The sequence below is a fragment of the Aristolochia californica genome, unplaced genomic scaffold (assembly GCF_029961685.1).
Source record: "Aristolochia californica isolate CCGP_79_NKW_82.1479 unplaced genomic scaffold, dmAriCali1.0.hap1 SCAF_12, whole genome shotgun sequence".
NCBI lineage: Eukaryota > Viridiplantae > Streptophyta > Magnoliopsida > Piperales > Aristolochiaceae > Aristolochia > Aristolochia californica.
The window spans coordinates 19,973,866-19,980,147 of record NW_027181793.1 but is presented as its reverse complement, the minus strand read 5'-3'; the positions used below and the strand labels follow the sequence as shown (position 1 = coordinate 19,980,147).

Here is a 6,282-nt window from a genome sequence, read left to right as displayed (position 1 = left end):
TTCCTTTGGTTAGCTAGCTTCATCTTTATAGGGGGGGTTAGTCCACAATGAAGTGGAATGAATTCATTAGTCCAGAATGACTTGAATTGAAATGAGATAACACCATTTCATCTTCTCAGGTAAAAACGACGGAAATCTGATTCCGCCCTTTTTTTCAAGTCATCCAATTACCGCGAGCGACGGCGTCACTTCTTTCCCCCCCCCCCCCCCCCCCCCCCTGAAACTAAAAAATCACACTCATTTCCTCTTCTCCTCTCCTCTTGCTCAGCCTTCGTCTCTGGACAAAATTTTTCGCCCGACTTCTTCTCTCTTTTTCACTATCTCTGCTCACTATGCTCTTCTCGCTCGGTTCTCGTCTGCTCGCTCTGCTCCTCTCACTCGGCGCTCGTCTTCCTTCTTTGCTCCCTCTGCTGTATCTGCTCCCTCTCTCTTGTTATCTCTCGTTTTCGCCCCATCTCCCTCTCTCGTCTCTTTCTCTCTCGGCCTTTCTCTTCCCTCTCCCTCTCTCGTCTCCCTCTCTCTTTTCCCTCTAGGCCTCCATCTCTTTTCACTCTCGGCCTCCCTCTTCCTTCTCGTTCTCGCTCTTCTCTTTCCTCCTCCCCCGATTTCTTTTGATTTAACCTATTCCAGTTTCAATATCCTTCGATTTCCTTCAATCTTCTTCGATTTTCGACAGTTAGGCGTCGATTTCTTCCATTGGGCTTACATTTCCCCATTCGACGGTGATTTCCCCCAAATTTCAGAAGGTAATCCGAAACCCTAATTTTTTTTCAACTAAATCAGTGTTGTATTTGAGTTAATTTTAATTTTTGTGCGTAATTGATCTTGATTGTGGCCTAATTGTGGGATTTAGGGTTAGGGTTTATGGGATTTAGGGTTCAATTTCGTCTTGATAGGGTTTAATTTCGGGATTAGAGTTGGGGTTTGGGACTTTTAGGGTTTTAATTTCTGCAGATGCCTTTTTATCTTGAAAGATACTTGATAACTTTTCTGATATATTTATTATTTTTTAGGCCATTGTTGTTACTCGCACTGTCTGTTCTGCTTCCTCTCTTTTCACTCATATATTACTCTGTGATAAAGTTTTATTCTTGGTACTGTTAAACTAAAAGATGAAGAGGAAAAAGATCAAGAAGAAGAAAGAAAATTGAGTTAAATGTCTATTGTTCTTTTTTTCTGGTGTTTTGGCTTTCCTATATTTGAATCAGCGGTAGTATACTAGAAACATGAATTTATTTTTGTACATTTTATAGCCATTATTAGACCAAGGATTTTCAATTTGTATTAATTATTATTAACTTGTCTAAGCTCGATGGTTACTCACTGGTGTTCTCTTCTAGGTCCTCAAGGCCCACAGTTGCAAAAGGTCTTGGAAAGGCTAACTAGGCAGCACGCTATTCCAAAAGTTTTTATTGGTAATCTAACCCTTTACAATGCCTCCGCTCTGATGACAAATTTTCCAAGTTGATCTGCATTTTTAGACCTGCCAATTTGGTGTATTAAACGCGTGTCAGATTCCAAGCATTCTTCTATGGTAATATAGTGATGTTTTGGACCACCCAAAAGTTTGAGTATCGATATAATGTATAGCACTAGATGATTTGGTGCTCTGTTTATTGTGTATGACATGTTTTTTCCTTTTTCACCTACCCCTTAACTGTATACATTGGATGCATAACTCTGCAAATTTTGTGGCTTGTTTTTCTGCAGGGGAAAAATAATTTATTTTTTTTATGATACTAATATGGCTTGTCCAAAGGGTCAAGTTTTACTTTTTGTATTTCTCTTCTTTGTTATTATCTAGCAATTTCTTTTTATAGATGAAAGTTTAATTTATGAGGAACAAGTGCTATACTGTTTTAAGCAATCAACTGCCTGCTATGCGTGCTCCTGTCATTGTTTGGCATTTGTATATCTGCATGTTTTCACATACAACTTCACCATATTTCTTTTGGATATTGAACAGCTGAGCGAAAGGGACCTATTCTGCTTCTTGAATCCCTGCTCTCTCCGGTCAATCCATCTTCGCACAGCTAAAATGGATTGGCAAGGACAGAAGCTGTCGGAGATGTTGATGCAGATCATGCTTGTTGTCCATGTTGTAGTGGCATTTGTTGTTGGCTACACATTCAGTTCCTTCCAAATGATGCTTGTGATTGTTGTTGGTGGAGTTCTCCTGACAACATTGGTAACCGTTCCTGATTGACCCTGGTTCAATCGTCATCCTCTCAATTGGCTGGATCCAGTTGAAGTTGAAAAGAATCCAACACCACAACCTCCAACTTCTAAAAAAAAGACCTCTAAGCATCACCTGAAATAGGTTTTGATAAACATGCCAATGTATTTTAGTTTCAAATGTTAGTATCTGCTTTGGTTATAAACAAGTGATTGTCACCTGGTGATTCATGTAGTTAATGGTTGGATCATATTCGTACTTTGTTTCTAATCTAAGCATTGAATCATATTCGTACAATGTTTTGAACCTAAGTATCAGGTTTGTTTTATTGGATGTTTGGTTGTATGCATTCAGAACTTTATGATGAGTTTGAGACAGTTTTCATGTCGTTGTATAAAAAAAAATATTTCTTTTGGATATAATTCTATATGTTGTTTTACTTGGTGACCAGGTTGTTTTACTATATATTATGTTATTACAAAATAATTTATTTATTAATTATATTCATTTATGTTTTTTTTAACTGTTTTATGTACTTTAAATAATTTATTCTAGTCACACGTAATTAGTATATTAATTTATAATAAACTGTAATCATTAATTGGTTTAATTATGCAATTGCTATAATTAATTAAACAATTAGGTTTATTTATTATATTCCCTTATGTTATTTTTAATTTTTATTAATTTTATATAATTTATTATAGTCACACGTAATTAGTATGTTAATTTTATAATGAATTGTAATCATTAATTGGTTAATTATCCAATTGTTAAAATTAATTAAACCATTATGTTTATTTATTATATTCCCTTATGCTATTTTTAAATTTTTATTAATTTTATATAATATATTCTAGTCACGTAATTAGTATATTAATTTATAATGAATTTTAATCGTTAATTGGTTAATTATCCAATTGCTATAATTAATTAATCCATTAGGTTTATTTATTATATTCCCTTATGTTATTTTTTAATTTTTTTTAATTTTATATAATTTATTCATGTCACACGTAATTATTGTTTTAATTTATAATAAACTACAATCATTAATTGGTTTAACTATCCAATTGTTATAATTAATTAAACCATTATGTTTATTTATTATATTTCCTTAATGTTATTTTTTTTTAAATAATTTTATATAATTTATTGTAGTCACACGTAATTATTGTTTTAATTTATAATAAACTATAATCATAAAAGGTTACTCATTCTCTTATTTATTTAGGAAATGACACTGAAATCTGTTTTTCAAGCACTAACACTGGAATCTGTTTTCCAGCCATTTCAACTGGCCTGGACTAACACCCAAACATGAGTTGAAGTGGAAGCAATTCATCTCACTTCAATTCAATTTTCCACTTCATTTTCACTTCATTGTGGACTAACCCCCCCATAGTAAGCTTCCACTTAGTACTAAACAAGGAAATTTGACCTCAAATTATGTATGACAGTCTAAAGAGTGCAACAAAGTAGTGGTAGGATGATTATTTGTTATAAATTCTATGCTGAATTTTTAGTAGAGCTTCAGGCAACATTTAGGATATAAAGATTGCAACAAAGCAGTGGTAGGATGATTACTTGTTCTCAATTCTACATTGAATTTTTACTAGAGCTTCAATCAAGGTTTAGCATAATTTCCTTCGTCTAATGGACAAAATTTCTCCACATAAGCTCTCCAATAAGAAAATGACATTTTCCCTCTTTTATTGAATTTGAAATGGTGTCATCTCTCTTCTTAATGTACCATTTCATATTATATGTGGTATTAGCTTTTGGGAGATGCAAGCGTCACATCTTAGAAAAAATCGATACACTTTCCATCAATGTAATCTAGGCCAAACTTCACAAAGTATCCCATTTGATTTTGACAGTAACCTCACATGTTCAATGTAATCTAAGTATTGATCGGGTTTGATCTCAATCATTGACTAAGACAATGATTTGAACTTTGACTTTGACCACTAATTGATCATTGACTAAGTCCCTACGTTTTGATCATCGTTTTAAATTTATAGTATTGATCACGATTTAGACTTTGATTATAGTGTTAGACCAATGGTAAAATCATTTTAGTCTCCATTATTTTGATGATAACAAAATGAATAGTTTAAAAATATGTTGTAATGGTGTTATCAATGTATTTTAGATACATGTTTGCTGGTACAAAAATTATGAGGTCTATGCCAAAAACCCAAGACAAAAAAAGATCAATCAAGTTGTCAAGTCAAGACCAAAGCAAAAACACTATGAAGATTATCGTTGTCAAGAATAGCTTACACCAAAGAATTGAACGAAGATTTTAAGACTAGTCTGATAAACATTAAAATCTTAAGAACTTTAGCTAGGTAAGTAGATAGTCAACCAAACTCAAATTCTTGAGCACAGTTATGTTATGGAGTTTAGGGCATTAAATATTTCAAAACTATGTTTTTAATTAATACATATAAATATTTTACAATTAGTAAACCACTTGGAATAAGTTATATCATATTTAAATGTCAAATTACTATACTGGCATATGGCATGGTTGATAAACTTACATGAACTTAATTGATCATCCAAAATGCAATTTGGTATAACTTATAAAGGACGATCGACCATAGGCTCATCAAACATAATTGATCATTGGCTCAGGCATGATCGATCATATAGAATGCTAAGATGCTATAAAACATAATCAATCATCCCCTATTGCATGGCTAGTCCTAGAAAACTCTATATAGCTAGTTCTATAAAGCATGATTGATTGATCAAAATGGCTTGATCGATCAATAGGCCTAGGAAACACAAAAAATATAGCCGCTATACATAGTTGATCGATCATACCATTTTATGATAGATCAACATTTTTTACAACTATTTGAAAAGGGTAAAAAAATGTCTAGTTTAGGTAGGAAACTTATAAATAGGCCTTTTAAACTTGTAGATGACAAAAAAAATGAACTTATATTGGCATACCAAACATTTGAAAATATATTTTGAACTTGAAATTCTGAATTCACCCTTTTGAAGAAAAATCTCCATATTTGCTCAAACCTCTCTTTTTCTCTTCATATTCTTTGCATTCAAAGTTCTATTAATTTCTACTACATCTTCTTATATGCTTAAAGATTTGTAGGCTTGAATTTCACTTGGAGAAGGGCAATCTCTCCCAAAGAAGCTCAAATTTGTCCTTATCGCTATTTTTCTTTTCCTCTTATTTCTCTCTCACAGTTTTTTCTCTCCTCTCTTCCAAGAACTAGAGTACTCGTTGGGAATCAAACCCAGACTCTCTAGTTAAATCAGTGCCTTATCTATCAGGCCACAAAGTCTTCAATGACTCTTAACTCTTTTATTATGGAATTTATGGACTGTCCGATAGATAAACAAAACGTAAGAGGAATGATTGGGTTGAAACGGTCTTGTATTTTAAGGCATACAAATAATTATACCTTGGAGGTGATTTCTCAATGCAATAATTTTATAGACATTTAACCAGACAATCTGGTTTTGGGTCCATAAAGAATGCCTCCTGCAAATTTTATTTTAGATCATAGTTGGAAATCTCAATCGCGTCTATGGTCATGTTTTAGAAACCATTATTTAGAAAGCATGCTTTTGCATATCTGATGCTTAACTTACCCCATCTTAAGCTAGAATTCCAGATAAAGCATGTGCCTTATCACAATCTCACTGGCACTTGTAGTTTCTGTTGTTAACAAGTACCTGTGCAGTAAACGAGGGTTTTAGTGATGGAAAAGCAGAGATTACCACTAGAAGGGTTGAAGCAGTTGGAGAGGAAGAGGCTAGGAAGTGGCAAAGGCAAAGACTTCACCGACGAAGGGTGGGAGGGAATGAGAGAGAATGAGCATGACGACAACGGTGATGTCAGGCGACGACGATGGGAACAACGACGGTGTATGAAAACGAGAACAAGGTGAGCGAGAAATGAGAAGAAAATGAAAGAATGAGGAGACACTTTTAGGTGTCTATAAAATAACCTTAAGTACAATAAACTAACAAGTACTTTATTGTACATTGGTTTTTTCAATTGGTTGAGTTAATTATCCTCCCATGGAAGCAACTATTGTTTTTCTTAGTACCTTGCTCTTTGTTTT

The 6,282-nt window shown here is 33.4% G+C and overlaps 1 pseudogene; it reads left to right on the top strand.

Moving 5' to 3' along the window:
• The first annotated feature begins 2,038 nt into the window (after positions 1-2,038).
• On the top strand, positions 2,039-2,320 carry LOC137945183 (signal peptidase complex subunit 1-like; annotated as a pseudogene).
• Positions 2,321-6,282: the final 3,962 nt, after the last annotated feature.